Below are 18,855 nucleotides of genomic sequence, written 5' to 3'. Positions count from 1 at the left end.
TCAATCAATTTGTTGTCTGGACCCTGTAATAATATTAACCACAAATTGAACTAAGATGACGGCTTCTAAATGTTCCTGATAGCACAATGGCATCATGCCAAGTGTGGTAAACCAAATCATTTGAGTAAAGTCCTGAACTATTTCTAAACCTACAAAAAGAGAAAAGCTGAAAGAGCTTTAAAAAAGCTGATACAGCCCCAAAAAGCTGCCCACTCAAAAAGAAATGTACAATTGAAAAGCAGCCTCTAATAAAGGCCTATAGCCAAAGCTACTGCTTCAAGGCGACTGAAGAGGTTAAATTCTTCATTATTGCATTGCATTTCAGGACATTTGTTAGTGTTTTGGGATCAGATTCCACAATTCGGGGGATCGATTTTAACCCTACCTGAGCGAATGGGCAGCTTAAAAACAAGCTGGTTACTTACACGCTGCATACTAGACCCTTTCCCATTTTAACCTGCAGGGTTCTGCAGACAGATAAGGCGCCTGCCTAGGGTGGGTCTTCACGAATTCATGCAAATCGAGGTCTTATTAGGTTAAAAGGACCCCGATTCCATTTTAACTGAGTCCTGTGCTGGGAAGCTGCTGTGGCTTTCCCACGAGGCTGCAGCAAGTTTGCAGACAGATCAGGCCCTCCAAGGTAAAACATTCCTTTGTGGGGCGTGGACGAGCAGGAGTTCTGTGCCCCACAAGAAAAGTCTCAGCCACCCCTGTCCTGGTGTGTGTCCCCGCCACGCGACCCTCCCGAAACCTCCTCACAACTTACCTGCTTTCCGGCGAGTTTTCCTTTAGCGCCGGCCAGCAGGTTCTGGCCTCGTGAACTTCCTCTCCCATCCACCAGCCAGCTAGCTGCTGCTTTCCACCTGTTTCAGACGAGCAGCTGACCGTTGGCATGTAGACAAGGCCTGGCAGTTAAAATACCTCGGGCCTCAAATTTAGGCTAGCGAATGCATTTCGTACTGGCCATGCCCCCCTCCTGCTCAAAACCCACAAGTACCATTCATCATGTGTAAGCCTAGATAGTGAATGTTAGCAAACAGTTGAACACCAGATGGAGGGACATTAGAGCAAATCTTGGTCTCACCTGATGTATAGTTCCCAGCAAGGGCCACTGATAAGTGATCAGCTGTCCTGGCTAGGGTCAATTTTAGCATCCCTGATGCCTGCCTGAGATCAGCTAATTCAGCAAAGCCTTGGGTTTGAACCTGGCACTTTCCTGGTCTGAATGGCTTTTTATACCACATCAAAGAGTACACATACCCACTGATCCATTAGGGGAAATTATTTAACAGGCAAGGCCATTTCTAGGCTCCTTTTATATTTTCCCCTTCTGCACAGAGAAACCAAAAAGGAACATACTTTCCTTGTATAAATCATCATAATCTGTTTGTCTCCGCCTGATCCACTTTTATTTAGAATGCGTACAAAAGTAGCTGCAAATATTTTTATCTTCCATCTAGAATGCAATCAAAAGTGGCTGCATTAATGTTTCCGTGCTCTGACATTTCTCGGCAATAAGTAGGTTTGTAATCATGATGTCAGTATACATGGGAGTTCCTTGTTCAACCTAACCTTTTAAGTCCCTAGGAAAGCCCATCTCAACTGTGTCAGTTGAGATGGGCTTTCCTAGGGACTTAAAAGGTTAGAAGGTGATTGTCTTCAGTGTGTGTTAACCACGACTGAAAAATGTGCCCTAAACATAGTAAGGATAAAGAGGCTGGCCTGTTGATCAAGCAATTTATGTTTTTTTCAAACTTTGTTTTTACTCTCCTAACCAATATAATGGCTCTGATATTTACAGGGAAGGAGTGGGGATGCATGTCAACGGGCAGGAAACCCGGAAAAACGGCGATCCTGCCAAATTTAACGGCAGGACCTCATTAGAATTTTCTTACTCAGTTTCCCACCCAGTAAGGATAAAGAGGCTGGCTGGCTGCAGTGCAGGAAAGTCTGCTGTACAAGGCCGCAGCCAGGAAGGGAAAGATCATCGGGGGGGGATGGAGAGGAGGAGAGAGAGATCGGATCACGGGACGGTGTGAAGATCATGGAGGGGGAGAGAGCAGATCGCTGTTGTGGGGGGGGGGGTCAGGGGTCGGCAGATGGCTGGGGGTGGGGGGAAGAGATATTGGTGGGGTCGGAAGATCACAGTAGGTTTGTTTGGGGGGCCAGGAGAAGCACTCCTGCTCTTCCTAGCCCACAAGCAATGCTGGAAAAGCACTTAGCTGCTGCATCTGGTAGTTCTCTGTTCCCTTTAGCTGCCGGGTTTCCTGAGCCCCGGGAAACTCGTGCTGGCTGACAAAATCTGAGGCACAGAGCCTCATTAACATATTGTAATTACTGACCCGCCTCTTGAGAGCAGGTTGCCCGCCCAACCCCAAACCTGCCCCACTTAAACCAGCAGTAGGCACGCTCGTGGTGAGTTAGGGTTGGATTTCCCATTCTTAACAAATTAACCCCCCCCCGCCCCACTCTTGCCCATCCTTGGTAGGGGGAAGGGGGGTGTTAAAATTACCCCCAATTTGTTATGCAGACTGTAAAGAAGAAAAAACAAACGAACCTCCACCATGGATGCTGTGTAATCTGAGTAAGTGGACTGACAGATGATTAAATCCTTTCAGGCAAGCTGTTGGTCATGTTAGCTGACGTCAATCAGTAGTTGTGATACAGCTGGAAATGAAACTTGGATAGAATTCTTAAGAAGCTCTTAGCTTTCTTTGTCTTATGAAAGAAGCCAGCTTCAAAAAAAATACAAGTTCACATTTCCTGTGGTATTGTTCCTGTTTGTGCAGAAAGCAGTGATATATTAAAGGCATTTCATAATCAGGAATGGATTATGAAAAGGGACAGGCTTTCCTGTGGTAATAAGATAACTGGCTAAGAGCATTTAACCCACATCTTTTGTGTAGTGCAAGTGTTGCCATGCAGAAAATCCATCTGAATTCTGCTTCCAACTGTCAACAACCCGGTTTGACCGTGCCATAATAAAAGGAAGTCCTCACTGACAATCAGACGGTCTGCATGAGTAGTGCAGAGCATTTACAGCATTATTGGCCTGCTTCCCTTTTTAATCAAACCTTAGTGCTAGGTTTAACTTTTTAGCAGCTGATGGCCTTCTACAGTGACTCCGCAGGAACCTCAGACCCTCGTATTTCTCCAAGAGGCAAGAAACGAGTCCGCGTTTTGAAGTCTTACAGGTAACTATGTATGTCATTATACTGTTGTTCAACTAATGATTACAATGTAGGATTCCAGAGCTGTGCAAGAAATGTATAATTTATTAATGTAGCTGCATTTATTCTGGTACTTATCATGCAGATGGGAGCAATCACCTAACATATACTATTTCTTCAGTGTTTTTGTTTACAAAACCTTTCTGAAGGATGTGTTGGCATTGTCGTAAAACCTTAAAATCCATAAAAAATCTGTATATTCTTTGCATCAATGCCTTTGATAGTTATATTTAGCCTATTAATTATCTGAGAACATGCTGTTTAACACTAAAAGTTGCTATAGTGCCTTTAAATTAGACTTCTATTCTTCAAGTTGCTCACAAAATTGAATAATCTGCATAAGTACGTTGAGTGACTTTTGTCTGGTTGAGGGTGGTTAGATTTCAGCTCTGTTCCTGAAGGAAAGTGGGTTATGACTCTTGCAACGCCCACAAATTCTGTGTTCATAGAACATAGGGGTAAATTCACCGGTCTCATGCTCACAGTGGGGAATCTTACTCAATGGGAGCCACAGGGCAGAGAATGGGAGCTACAGTGTATTAGCCCGGTCCCCAACCTGTGCTTCCTGGGATGGGTGGGATTGGTGAATTTTTCCAGTAAGATGGAAATCCCGCTGCCGAAAGTGCTTAGGCTGACTGTAACTGGCCAAGCTAAGGCTGGAGAAATGCGAGTTATGAAATTTGCCAGCTGCACACCCACTTCGCACTGCGTGTATGATTTCTGACTTAGATGTTCACCAGCGGTGCTGTCTTTTGCACAGAATGTAGGAGACATTTATTAGGAAAGTAAATGTTATTCAAATCGGGGCATAATGTGGCAGCCCACGATTCCCCATTTTTCTCTCCCTGCTCCTACCAAACACTGTGCTTAGCCCATTTAAATTGAGTGTTAAAGGCCAACAGTGTTATCATCCGTTGGAAAAATATCCCTTAAAGCTACACTTTTTTATTCTTACCACTCTATTGCAAGATATGGGGATTGCTTTAAACATTCCCCTATCACAGGACTTCATGGAGAAGTAGAAAGAAAAACAAAATCAAAATCAAACAGTACCAGGACAGGATTGCTTGCGTCTGTCATTTTGCCACCTCAGGCCTACGCAAAGCTACTTGGCAATGACCGAGTGGAACTGTCTCCACAAGCTCAAGTTGAGCAGGAAGTTGTTTGCTGAGCTGAGCCATCTGCTGCAAGAAGACCTGCAGCCACCACAGGGACGAAAGCGGCAGTCAAGGCCACCTCCTTCTCGGCTAGCTTAGGGGTCAACTTCAATATCGGTCAATTAGATATCTGCAAATGTATTCAACAGATGGTCCTCACCTGTGTACTGTGATTCACCCAGTGCTACTTCCTTTAGCTCACTATTTGCATTCCCCTGGGTTTCTGTAGCTGTACTAGAGCTCGCGAACATTGATTCAAGAATGATGTAGGGTGTTGTGAGCTGCTGGCTTGCACTTGGACTTCGGCAGTGGTGTTAGGCTGGTTCTACAGGTCTACAATAACAAAAGAGGTTACAATGCTGGCTCCAAGCGACACCCTCAAACAGTGCTTGGATTGCAATATGCCGTGCATGATGGTTTCGTGATTGTTTGTTTGTGTGCAGTGAGTGAGTGAACAAGACATAATGAGAGCAGACATAACGAGAGCAGAATGTTACCAGTCCTGAGCTTTGGGAAGGCCTCCAGATTCAATTTCCTTGGTTCCCTTGATGCTCTAATTGTCAAGTGTGTCCTGGGTGACTCCCTCAAAAAGAGTCAAGGGCATTTCCTAGACATTTCTAGGCCGCCTCCAGTATGGATCTGTTCCCCGTTATTATGTGCTAGCATGTCCTGCAAGGAGAGAAGTAGTCTTGAGTTGGTGCAAGTTCAAGGAGCAAATTGAGAGCCATACGTGTCCAACCTGCAGTCCATCCTGTGTGTCAGTAACCGAATATGTATCAAAAATGTTAAGCTGGGTTTGAAGGATTTCCCGCGTGAAGTTCCTTTAAGATTTCAGTGTGACCACAATGTTGAATGTAAGTTGCAACCTGTCTATGTGCCATGCAGGCTTAGCAGCCTCAGGACTACAAGGTTGCATAAAGGTTTTGGAAGGGCCGGCAGTAAAAGAGTAACAGGATGCACTTTGTAAAGACAAACTTGGAGAAAATATGCATACTTGGAGAAAATATGTGCTATAGGAATCTGCTGGGTAGCATTTCCATAGCACCTTTCCTCTGTTTGCCATCTTCTTCCACATTTGCAACCAGGTCATCTGGATATTTAAAAAGAGCAGTCACTCGATCCGCATTTTCCAGCCAGGCATTTTGAAAGATTCTTCTGAGGAAGGCACTTGAATGCCAACCAGGGTACCTTCCTTGCATGCAGCAGCATCTTGTCTGGAACCCTTCATCGTACACCAATAGTGGACAGTTTCAATGCCCTTCCCTTCTGTTCATTTCAGATGGAAGCCCTTTAAATTGCTGCAGCTGCACTTCAAAATTCTTCTTAAATTTGCACAAGCTCCTTCAGGTGACTCACTGTGCAGGAGGAAGCTTACCAAGAATACAAAAAAAATGGTAATCATAAACATTAGTAAGGAACAACTGTGAGAAAAAAATAAGAATCTTTCACATCGCACGGTTCCCACCAAAATCGCTCATGACAGAGAATTTTACCTCATACTTCTTGAAATTAACAATAGATATTTTGATGATTCAATGATAAAGTAATTTTATTCTGGTATACTGCTGAACCTTGATAAATGTAAGATTAGATTGCCAAGAAATGTTGCAATTAAATCATGATTAAGCCTGGTTTAGGAGTTATAAGAACAATCAATTTTCCAGTCTTTTGTACCACAGACATTTAATTATTCATCAATAATTCTGTTTGAAATAAGATATGATTTATGAAAAAGTAAAGAGAATTGTAAAATATGCAGTTGTTTGTATATGAAATTTGGCAGTGGTATAATTAAGTGAAATTAATGTTCTGAGCAAGAACAATTATTTGGAGAACATGTTTGCCTGGATCAGATTAAAGCGTTACACCTGGATCAAGAATTGTGACATTAACATTGGATGATATATAGTTTGGCACATTGGGCTGCTGTGGTTGTGTTCAGTGTTTTTCACTTTGACTCTTACAATATATGTATAAAAATTATACACATTAATCTTCTGTTTCACCCATAATGGCCCGGATTTTCCTCTGAGCAGCGAATGAACAGCATCCACTGCTCATTAGACTGGCACTTGCCCATAGATTTTTTTTTCACGTTAAGTCCCTCTCATTGGGTGCTGAATTCAAAATGGCGCCTTCTACAGTGCAGCTGGGATCTTTGTGAACGGAACAAGCAACCGTCCATCCCCTTAACCAATCAAATTAAAGCATCTGATAAGCAGCAAAGAGTCAGAACCAGGGAGTATAAGTTAAAATAGTGAATTCAATGTCAAATCAGGTACAGAAAGAGAAATAATGAGGGGAAAAGGAAAGATTGAATTAAGAGACGGAGATGAAAGAGACAGAAAGAAAAAGGAAAAATAATAATTTTAATTTTTTTTAATTGTCCAACAATTAAAATCTGACGGAATGAGACTCCACACTTGTAAAAGTTAATTTCCAGTGCCAGAGAGGTTGTTTGGCAGTCATTAAGACTTATCACGTTGTCAAAAGGGTGCTTAGACTTAAATAACTTGATGTATCTTTTTTTGGTGAGATTAGTTAGTATCCATCAGGTCAGTGCAGGAACTTCACAGCATTCTGTTCATTTGAACAGGGAGCCAGCCAGCCAGATGATGTTCTTGCAGAGTTTATGAGGAGCAGGGCATTTGGTAGAGCAACTTCTGCATTTCCGCATTTGACTGCGCATGTGCAGTCGCTGGAAGTTGCTGTACCAGATGTACAGAAACAACGGTGAGCCCTGTTAGCCTCGCCATTATTTTCAAAGGAAAATCCAGCCCATTATTGTTTCCAGTAGAAGATGAAAGGCTCAGGCACTGTAACTGAAAAATGGCATGTTACCTAAAATCAGTGTATTTTCCAAACTGATGGTAAATTATCCACATTGGTGCAAACGTGCTACTCTGTGCCAGCTGCTGGTCCAAACATAAGGGTAGTGCCATGCAGGCCAAGATGGTACTCCATATATGCCAACCTACAAAACTTAATAAAAAGTTGCCACAGCCTCAAAAAAGGTGACAACTCAAAAAAAAACAACTTAAAAGAAACCCTGGATTAATAAGGCTTTGATGAGGGGCACTGCTTCACAGTGACTGTACAAGTTAAATTCTGATTTTATTGTATGGGATTCCAGGAGTCTTACAACTGTTTTGGAGATCACATTGTACAATGTAATCCATCTTTCAGTGAAAACCAAACCCCAAAGCCCTTGCTACGATGTAGAAACAAGTAAATAGCACTATGAATGTAGTAGGTCATGAGCTAATCCTAACTTAAGATGCAGGTACAGCCAATATTCGATCACTTGCAATACAGAGAAAAACGATTGTACATGAAAATGCCCTTTTTTTTGCACAGGCTGATGTAGACATTTCTGATTGGGGACAGGAACATTGAAGAGGCAAGACTTATTTTGGGGTGGGGGCTCAGGGGACAGGACCCCATCAGATTTTTTGATGCATTTTAGAGTCTAATGTACTTCTGCCTTTGAAGCCAAAAATAATTGATCTCGGATATTGATTTTGTACCAACAGAAGATAATACATAGTGGGCTGGGGTCTCTCTGCTAGCCTGCCCGAAATTGGGCAGGATAGCAACAGACAGTGATGGAAAATAGAGACAGTGAGGCTACCACCACTTCACTGCCCGATCTGCATTTATCTCCCCCACCCCCCCCCCCCCCACCACCCCCTGAAGAACTGCCACTGACCACTCCTTTGTCACGTGCAAATGGCGGTGCGGATTTAGGGCTTGGGTCCTATTCTGGGCTGCACACTTTAGAAAGAATGTCCAGGCCTTGGAGAAGGTGCAGAGGTGATTTATTAGAATGGTGCCAGGGATGAGGGACTTCAGTTATGTGGAGAGAAGCTGGGATTGTTCTCCTTAGAGCAGAGAAGGTTAAGGAGAGATTTAATAGAAGTGTTCAAAAATTATGAGGGCTTTTGATAGAGCAAATAAGAAGAAACTGTTACCACTGGCAAACAGGTCAGTAACCAGAGGACACAGATTTAAGATAATTGGCAAAAGAACCAGACGGGAGATGAGAATTTTTTTACGCAGCAAGTTATGATGATCTGGAAGGATGGTGGAAGTCGATTCAATAGTAGCTTTCAAAAGGAAATTGGATTTATACTTGAAAAGGAAAAATTTGTACGGCTATGGGGAAAGACCAGGGAAGTGAGACTGAATCAAAGAATCATAGAAAGGTTACAGCAGGGAAGGAGGCCATTCGGCCCAGTCCTCTTTTGAAAGCCATGATTGAATCTGCCTCCACCACCACATCGGGCAGTACATTCCAGATCCTAACCACTCACTGTGTAAAATAGTTTTTCCTCATGTCACCTTTGGTTCTTTTGCCAATCACCTTAAATCTATGTCCGCTGGTCCTTGACCCTTCCGCCAATGGGAACAGTTTCTCTCTCTCTACTCTGTCTAGACCCTTCATGATTTTGAATACCTCTATCAAATCTCCTCACAACCATCTCTGTTCCCAGGAGAACAACCCCAGCCTCTCCAGTCTATCCACGTAACTGAAGTCCCTCATCCCTGGAATCATTCCAGTAAATCTCTTCTGCACCCTCTTTAAGGCCTTCACATCTTTCCTAAAGTGCAGTGCCCAGAACTGGACACAATACTCCAGTTGTGGCCGAACCAGTGTTTTATAGAGGCTCAACATAACTTCCTTACTTTTGTACTCTGTGCCTCTATTTATAAAGCTCAGGATCCCATATGCTTTTTTAACCACTTTCTCAATCGGCCGCCACCTACAATGATTTGTGCATATATACCCCCAGATCTCTCTGTTCCTGTACCCCTTTTAGAGTTGTGCCCGCTAGTTTATATTGCCTCTCCTCGTTCTAGTAACCAAAATGTATCACTTGCATTTTTCTGCATTAAATTTCATCTGCCCGTGTCCGCCCATGCCACCAGCCTGTCTATATCTTCTTGAAGTCTATCACTATCCTCCTCACTGTTTACTACCCTTCCAAGTTTTGTCATCTGCAAATTTTGAAATTGTGCCCTATACACCCAAGTTCAAGTCATTAATGTATATCAAGAAAAGCAGTGGTCCCAAAACTTACTCATGGGAAACACCACTGTATACCTCCCTCCAGTCCGAAAAACAACTACTCCCTGTTTCCTGTCACTTAGCCAATTCTGTATCCATGTTGCTACTGCCCCCTTTATTCCATGGGCCGCAATCTTAATGATAAACCTACCATGCGGCACTTTACCAAATGCCTTTTGAAAGTCCATATACACCACATCAACTGCATTGCCCTCATCTACCCTCTGTGTTACCTCATCAAAAAAACTCTATCAGGTTAGTTAAACATGATTTGTCTTTAACAAATTGGTGCTGGCTTTCCCTAATCCAAGTGACTCTTAATTCCGTCCCGGATTATAATTTCTAAAAGTTTCCCCACCACTGAGGTTAAACTGACTGGCCTATAGTTGCTGGGTTTATCCTTACACCCTTTTTTTGGAAAAGGGTATAACATTTGCAATTCTCCAGTCCTCTGGCACCACCCCTGAATCTACGGCTATTTGGAAGATTATGGCCAGTACCTGCGCAACTTCCACCCTTACTTCCCTCAACAATCGAGGATGCATCCCATCCGGACTGGGTGACTTATCTACTTTAGTACAGCTAGCCTTTCAAGTACCTCTTTATCTGATTAGACAGATCTTTCAAAGAGCCGTCACAGGCTTGAAGGGCCGAATGACAACCTCCTGTGCTGTAAGATTCGATGATATTGTCTCAGTTCAACATCACCAGTCACTCCCTAAGTGTACCTCATGTTCTTTGGAGTGCACCTTTTACCACCCTGTATCTAGTTAAATGAAAGCTTGACTCGGGCAGTGTAACAGAGAACAGAGAACCCTCACTCCGCTTCCTGGCTACTGAAATAACACACGTTCTGCCATGTCTATTCTCCTCTCTTTATTCTTTATGGAAGGCAGACTGAAAAGCTCGCTATTGAGATAAGCACACCTTTGAACCACCAGCAGGTTTATTTTACTTAAAATACATGAATGAACAGTAGAGTGTTTGTGAGAACAGTCAATTTCCTTGTACTTCTTGGTTATAGAAAGCAATAATGAATCACCTTATTAAGTCCATAAACATAAGGTCATTTCTCGAGTTAAGCTATTGAAAGCTAGCTGGTTCGGGTTCTTTTAAAATGCAGGTAACTTCCTGTTGCTACCTGCTGGGAAGCACCCACTCCAGTTCACCCACTGGAGTTGATTTTTGTCTTCTCCACCTGCGGGTTAATCTGGCACAGCGGATCAGCTGTCCGTTATAACCCACCCAATTTTAATTCCGTTGAAATGAGTGGAATGAAAATTGGGCGAGTTCTACAAGTGGCAGACAATCCACTGTGCCAGATTACTGCCCAGGCAGTGAAGGTGAAAATCTGCCCCATCGTGTCTTGGGAGATATTTTGCTCTGTCATCTGCTCTAAGTCTGTGAGGTGGGTGGGGGCGGAAGGGAGGAGGGTGGAGGAGTCAGCAAACTGAGCTGTCAATCAAAGTTATTACGTTTTGATGTGCGAGCACGAAGCTCTTGAGCATCTTGCCCGAGCTAAACCCCTGCACTGCGAATGGAATGGAATGATACGGAGACTGCCAGGTGTCACAACAACAACTGCCATTTATATAGCACTTTAACATAGTAAAACGTTCCAAGGCATCCACAGGGGAGCTATCTTCTCAGAATGATGCGTAATGCTTGAAACTACAAAATGATCCCACGTTTGAATAGCTAACTAACAGCTCAAATAACTATGGTAACCAGCCTGATGTCAAGCTACTGGCTTGTTGAGAAAAAGTGCTGAATTTAATGTTACAGGGATAGTGGGCTCGATATTAACCCCACACGACGGGCAGGAGAGGGTTGGGGGGGTTATAAATTTTAAAACGGGAAATGCAGCCCCAACCCGCCGCGTACACTTCTGCCACCATTTTTGCGTTGGCGGCTTTTGTGTTGTGTGAGTGTCCTGCCATGGAGAGGCGAGACACTGCATTAACATATTTAAATGAGGCCACCACAGTACAATTGGGAGCCCGATTTAAATTCAACAGATGCTGCGCGGGTTTCTCAGGTCTCGGGAAACAGTAAAAGGGAGGCGAGAGATGCTGGCTCAAGAAGGTAAGTGCCTTTTACAGCGCTCCTTGTGGGCAAGAGGAGCGGAAGTACTCCCCACCACCCCCCCCCTCCCCCCGGCCCCTCAAGGAAGTTTTCGAACTCCCCTCTGACAATCACTGCCTCTTTCTTCCTTCTGCCATGGTCGCAGACCTTGCCCCCTCCACCCCCCTCCCCCCACCAAGCCCCAATCTCTGGTCTTCCCCCTCCCGATTGCCCCCCCCCTCCCAACCCCAATCTCTGGCCTGGAGGCAGATGACACCATTACTGCTCAGTTCATTTGTTTTTTCTGATGGAAAACAAAATTGAGTAAATTTAATGCCTGTTTGTTTTCCAGTTATTAAATATCACAGTGAAACATTAGAACAATTGTAATAGGAATAATATATACACAGATAGAATCATAGAATCCTACAGCACAGAAGGAGGCCATTCGGCCCATCATGCTTGTGCTGGCTCTTTGTAAGAACTATCTAAGTAATCCCATCACTTGCTCTTTCCCCATAGCCCCTGCAATTTTCTCTCCTTCAAGTATTTATCCAATTCCCTTTTGAAATTTATATTTGAATCTGCATCCACCACCCTTTCAGGCAGTGTGTTCCAGATCATCATAACTTGCTGCGTTTAAAAAAAAATTATTCTCCTCATCTCACTTCTGGCTCTTTTGCCAATTACCTTAAATCTATGTCCTCTGGTTACTGATCCTTCTGCCAGTGGAAACAGTTTCTCCTTATTTACTTTGTCAAAACTCTTCATAATTTTGAACACCTCGATTAAATCTCCCCTGCAACTACGCTTCCCTAAAGTATACAGATCCAGCTCCTTAAGACTATCTGGGTAGCTAAGGTCTTTAAAACTGGGAATCATTCTTGTGGCTCTCCTGTGTTATTTATGTTAGTTAAAATAATGCTATAGAAACACATTTGACTTTGCGAAAAACACTGGGTAGATTTTACTGCCTGTGTTTAAAGGGTACTGTTGCCACCATGGCAATTTTTGGGAAGATTCTGTTCTTGCTACAGCACACTTCACTGTACAAACCTCTGCATTTTAGCTTTCATGTTTTTATTTTAGTTTTATAATTTTTTATATATAGTCATATTTCTTTAGCAGCAGATAAGGTTGATGCTCTGAGAGGATCATTGTGCCACAGTACATTCTTCTAATTTTTACATACCGTACATCAGCTGGCAATAATGCTTCTTTAAAGTTGAGGAATTTTGAGCACTTAACCATGAAGTATCAGCTAAGCCATATTCATTAGTAGTTTAGCACCTCCAATATAGTGGGAATATTTTGCAATGTTCTCCTGTATACGTGATCCCTCTATTGTAGTGTGTACTGACATAGGTTAAAAAAAGGGATGAGGTCCTGCAAGGTGAATCCAAGGAGTTAGGAGATAAATTAAAAAGCAGGACCTCAAAGGTAGTGATCTCAGGATTACTACCAGTGCCATGTGCTAGTGAGTATAGGAACAGGAGAATAGACAGGATGAATGCGTGGCTGCAGGGATGGTGTAGGAGGGAGGGATTTAGATTCCTGGGAAATTGGGACCGGTTCTGGGGAAGGTGGGACCTGTACAAGCGGGACGGGTTACACCCGAGCAGGACCGGGACCAATGTCCTCGCGGGGTGTTTGCTAGTGCTGTTGGGGAGGGTTTAAACTAGAGTGGCAGGGGGATGGGAACCTTAGCGGGGAGTCAGAAGGGAGTAAAGTTGAGAGCAATAAGAGAGGGGAAGACCCAGGGGAAATTTACAACACAAATAGTACAAACAGTTGTTCAAGAACAAGTGAAAGGGAAAAGCGTAGAGCAGCGGAAAGAAAGTGTACTTTAGGCACTAGAGATAAAGTGAAAACGAGAAGGCGTAAGGCGATTATCCCAGCCTCAAAGCTGAAGGTCAGGCTAGGGTGTGTGGCCCAATTAAAAATTCTATATACAAATGCACGGAGTATAAGGAATAAATTAAATGAACTACAGGTTCAAATTCAAATTGGAGGGTATGACATGATAGCGATTACTGGGACATGGCTGCAGGATGGTCAGGATTGGGAACTAAATATACTGGGTTATAAGGTCTACAGGAGAGATAGGGAAAATGGAAGAGGGGGAGGAGTAGCCTTAGTGATTAGAAATGAAATCAATTCAATGATAGAGGAGGATATAACGAGAGATAAGCAGTCAACAGAGACATTATGGGTTGAATTGAGAAATAGGAAAGGATCTATGACTATAGTGGGAGTTGTGTATAGAACCGCTGGCAGCAGCTCTGAAGTGCTAGATTGTATAAATGCAGAGATTAGACAAGCGTGTAAGAAAGGCATAGTGGTCTTAATGGGGGACTTTAACCTTCACATAGGTTGGGAAAAGCAGACTAGCAACTGTCAGAAAGGTAGTGAATTTCTTGTGTGTCCGGGATAGTTTCTACAGCAGAATGTCCTAGAGGCAACAAGGGGGCAAGCCATACTAGATTTAGTAATGAGCCAAATTTAGTTAACAGCTTAACTGTGCGTGAACATTTATCCAATAGTGATCATAACATGATCGAGTTCAATGTAGTGTTTGAAAGGGAAAAAAGTGAGTCAGCTGCTAAGATTCTAGACTTGGGTAAGGCCGACTTCAATGGGATGAGACAGAGACTGTCCACAGTAAACTGGGCAAATCTGTTAATGGGTAAAATGACTGATGATCAGTGGGAAATGTTTAAAGAAACTTTTAATGAGATACAGAACTGGTTTATACCCCTGAGGGGCAAGAACTCTATTTGCCAAAAAAAACAGCCATGGACAACTAAAGAGGTAAGGGATAGTATAAGACATAAGGAAAGGGCATACAAAAAGGCAAAAAATGGCACAGATCCTGGCGAATGGGAAAGATACAAAGATCAACAAAGGGTCACAAAACAGACAGTGAGAGCTACAAAAAGAGAGTATGATAAGAAACTTGCAAGGGATATCAAAACCAATACAAATAACTTTTATAGTTATATTAGGAAAAAGAGGGTGGTCAGGAGCAGTGTTTGGCCCCTTAAAAACTGAAAGTGGGGATATTGTCATTGACAATGGGGAAATGGCGGACATGTTGAATAATTACTTTTGCGTCAGTATTTACAGTCGAAAAAGAGGATAGCATGCCAGAAATCCCAAGAAAACTAATATTGAATCGGGGACTGGGACTCGATAAAATTAACATAAGTAAAGCAATGGTAATGAAAATAATAATAGCACTAAAGAGTGACAAATCCCCAGGACCAGATGGTTTCCATCCCAGGGTTTTAAAGGAAGTAGGTGAGCACATTGCGGATGCCCTAACTATAATCTTTCAAAGTTCTCTAGATTCAGGAACTGTCCCTCTAGATTGGAAAATTGCACATGTCACTCTGCTTTTTAAGAAAGGAGAGAGAGGGAAACCGGAGAATTATAGACCAGTTAGCCTAACGTCTGTTGTGAGGAAATTGCTGGAGTCTCGAGAATTTTCAGTTAATCAGGGAGAGCCAGCATGGATTTGTGAAAGGTAGGTCGTGCCTGACAAACCTAATTGAATTTTTTGAAGAGGTGACTAAAGTAGTGGACAGGGGAATGTCAATGGATGTTATTTACATGGACTTCCAGAAGGCATTTGATAAAGTCCCACATAAGAGACTGTTAGCTAAGTTAGAAGCCCATGGAATGGAGGGAAAAGTACGGAGTTGGTTAGGAAATTGGCTGAGCGAAAGGCGACAGAGAGTAGGGATAATGGGTAGGTACTCACATTGGCAGGATGTGACTAGTGGAGTCCCACAGGGATCTGCCTTGGGGCCTCAATTATTCACAATATTTATTAACGACTTAGATGAAGGCATAGAAAGTCTCATATCTAAGTTTGCCGATGACACAAAGATTGGTGGCATTGTAAGCAGTGTAGATGAAAACATAAAATTACAAAGGGATATTGATAGATTAGGTGAATGGGCAAAACTGTGGCAAATGGAATTCAATGTAGACAAATGTGAGGTCACCCACTTTGGATCAAAAAAGGATAGAACAGGGTACTTTCTAAATGGTAAAAAGTTAAGAACTGTGGATGTCCAAAGGGACTTAGGGGTTCAGGTACATAGATCATTGAAGTATCATGAACAGGTGCAGAAAATAATCAAGAAGGCAAATGGAATGTTGGCCTTTATATCTCGAGGACTGGAGTACAAGGGGGCAGAAGTTATGCTGCAGCTATACAAAACCCTGGTTAGACCGCACCTGGAGGACTGTGAGCAGTTCTGGGTACTGCACCTTCGGAAGGACATATTGACCTTGGAGGGAGTGCAGCGTAGGTTTACTAGAATGATACCCGGACTTCAAGGGTTAAGTTATGAGGAGAGATTACACAAATTGGGGTTGTATTCTCTGGAGTTTAGAAGGTTAAGGGGTGATCTGATCAAAGTTTATAAGATATTAAGGGGAACAGATAGGGTGGATAGAGAGAAACTATTTCCGCTGGTTGGGGATTTTAGGAGTAGGGGGCACAGTCTAAAAATTAGAGCCAGACCTTTCAGGCACGAGATTAGAAAACATTTCTACACACAGAGGGTTGTAGAAATTTGGAACTCTCTTCCGCAAACGGCAATTGATACTAGCTCAATTGCTAAATTTAAATCTGAGATAGATAGCTTTTTGGCAACCAAAGGTATTAAGGGATATGGGCCAAAGGCAGGTATATGGAGTTAGATCACAGATCAGCCATGATCTTATCAAATGGCGGAGCAGGCACGAGGGGCTGAATGGCCTACTCCTGTTCCTATGTTCCTATATTCTTAAATGTTTAAGAACATAAGAAATAGGAGCAGGAGTAGGCCAATCGGCCCCTCGAGCCTGCTCCGCCATTCAATAAGATCATGGCTGATCTGATCCTAACCTCAAATCTAAATTCATGTCCAATTTCCTGCCCGCTCCCCGTAACCCCTAATTCCCTTTACTTCTAGGAAACTGTCTATTTCTGTTTTAAATTTATTTAATGATGTAGCTTCCACAGCTTCCTGGGGCAGCAAATTCCACAGACCTACTACCCTCTGAGTGAAGAAGTTTCTCCTCACCTCAGTTTTGAAAGAGCAGCCCCTTATTCTAAGATTATGCCCCCTCGTTCTAGTTTCACCCATCCTTGGGAACATCCTTACCACATCCACCCGATCAAGCCCCTTCACAATCTTATATGTTTCAATAAGATCGCCTCTCATTCTTCTGAACTCCAATGAGTAGAGTCCCAATCTACTCAACCTCTCCTCATATGTCCACCCCCTCATCCCCGGGATTAACCGTGTGAACCTTCTTTGTACTGCCTCGAGAGCAAGTATGTTTTTTCTTAAGTATGGAGACCAAAACTGTACAGTGGCCAGGGAGAGGGATGGAGTTGGTGGCTCGCGAGCGGAGTTTGCAGCAGAGACCGAAGACAATGGTTTCAGTTTTAATATTTAGTTGGAGGAAATTTTTGCTCATCCGGTACTGGATGTCGAACAAGCAATGTGACAAATGGGAGACAGTGGAGAGGTCGAGGGAGGTGATTGTGAGGTAGAACTGGGTGTCGTCAGTATACATGTGGAATCCGACGTGTTTTCGGATGATGTCGCCCGGGGGCAGCATGTAGATGAGAAGTAGGGGCCAAGGATCGATCCTTGGGGGACTCCAGAGGTAATGGTGCGGGAGCGGGAAGAGGAGCCATTGCAGGTGATTCTCTGGCTGCGAGTGGATAGATAAGAATGGAACCAGGCGAGTGCAGTCCCACCCGGCTGGACGATGGAGGCGAGGCATTGGAGGAGGATGGTGTGGTCAACCGTGTCAATGGCTGCAGACAGGTCGAGAAGGATGAGGAGGGTTAGTTTACCATGATCACAATCACGTAGGATGACATTTGTGACTTTGATAAGGGCCGTTTCAGTATTGTGGCAGGGGCAGAAACCTGATTGGAGGGATTCAAACTTGAAGTTGTTGGAAAGATGGGCATGGATTTGGGAGGCGACAACACGTTCAAGGACTTTGGAGAGGAAAGGGAGGTTGGAGATGGGGCGGTAGTTTGCAAGGACAGAGGGGGCAAGGTTGGCTTTTTTGAGTTGTGGTATGATGACTGCAGATTTAAAGGGGAGGGGGACAGTTCTGAGGAGAGGGAACCATTAACAATATCAGCTAACATGGGGGCCAGGAAGGGAACTTGGGTGGTCAGCAGTTTAGTTGGGAATCGGGTCGAGGGAGCAGTCAGATTGCTACTCAATAGTTCAACAGAGTCACTATTATTAAGAGCATACCAGAGCCATAAGAATATCATCAGTGACAGCAAACATTTTATTCATCTTCCAGCTGTTGTTGCATAACAATTTTAACAGAGACTGGAGCAAACCATTTTCTCACTCAACAAGACTATTCCAAAACAGGAAATTCCAAAACATTATATTAGTAATGCTGCAGGGCGATTTCACTACAGAAGAGAAATTGCAACTTGGAAATGTTAATTATCTGAAGAGATGCACCCACAATAGCTCAGCAAGATTATTCAGAGACTGGCTGAGTTGTGCAGACCAATAATGTCCCAGATTTAATCCTTTGTCTGCTGACCTCAGCCAAATTGGTGTGCTACAATTGGTTTCAGTGCCCCTAGGTAGAAGAGGAGAAAAGCAGGAGTTCCTGCTACTCATCCCTATCCAGTGAACCTGCTAGAAATGTGCGCGTGTGGTTGATTGGCCTGTCGAGACTCGCTGTCAAGGCTCATACATGAATAATAACAATTTGGGTGATTCGGTGACAGGTATCTATGGTACCAGTGCCAATCTGAAACTGACCACTTGCAGCTACATGAGGAACTTGAGATGGATCATCCTTCTGATTTTCCTTCCCTTGCTGTGGAGAAGCTCCTCTTCATCACAGCAGCAAATCTGAGCTTAGAAGCTCAACCTTATGGGGAATGTAGCCACAAACATATACCCCATCATTTTGTTTTGTGATACAACACAAGGAGGAACGGCAGGGATAAGTTTTAGATAAGTATTTACATAAGAACATAAGAAATAGGAGCAAAAGTAGGCCATCAGGTCCCTTGAGCCTGCTCCGCCATTCAACAAGATCATGGCTGATTTACCTCAATGCCATTTTCCTACACCTGCACCATCCCTATATCCATTGATGCCTTTAATATCTAGAAATCTATCACTCTCTGTTTTGAATGTACTCAATGACTGAGCCTCCACAGCCCTCTGGGGTAGAGAATTCCAAAGATTCACCACCCTCTGAGTGAAGAAATTTCTCCTCATCTCAGTCCTAAATGCCCTACCCCTTATTCTGAGACTGCGACCCCTGGTTCTAGACT

General features: G+C 43.4%; 1 protein-coding gene and 1 long non-coding RNA gene across 2 annotated transcripts in view; one reads left to right on the top strand and one right to left on the bottom strand.

Moving 5' to 3' along the window:
- LOC137331060 (uncharacterized) overlaps nt 1-2,620 on the bottom strand; it is a 67,394-nt gene extending 64,774 nt beyond the window's left edge. Inside the window, exon 1 of the long non-coding RNA XR_010965376.1 lies at nt 2,558-2,620. This is a non-coding gene — a long non-coding RNA (uncharacterized lncRNA). The remainder of the gene's footprint in view (nt 1-2,557) is intronic.
- pde4d (phosphodiesterase 4D, cAMP-specific) overlaps nt 1-18,855 on the top strand; it is a 642,699-nt gene that overhangs the window by 323,577 nt on the left and 300,267 nt on the right. The gene's annotated exons all lie outside the window — the stretch shown is intronic.

The sequence above is a fragment of the Heptranchias perlo genome, chromosome 1 (genome assembly GCF_035084215.1).
Source record: "Heptranchias perlo isolate sHepPer1 chromosome 1, sHepPer1.hap1, whole genome shotgun sequence".
NCBI lineage: Eukaryota > Metazoa > Chordata > Chondrichthyes > Hexanchiformes > Hexanchidae > Heptranchias > Heptranchias perlo.
This window is presented reverse-complemented; position numbering and strand designations above follow the sequence as displayed.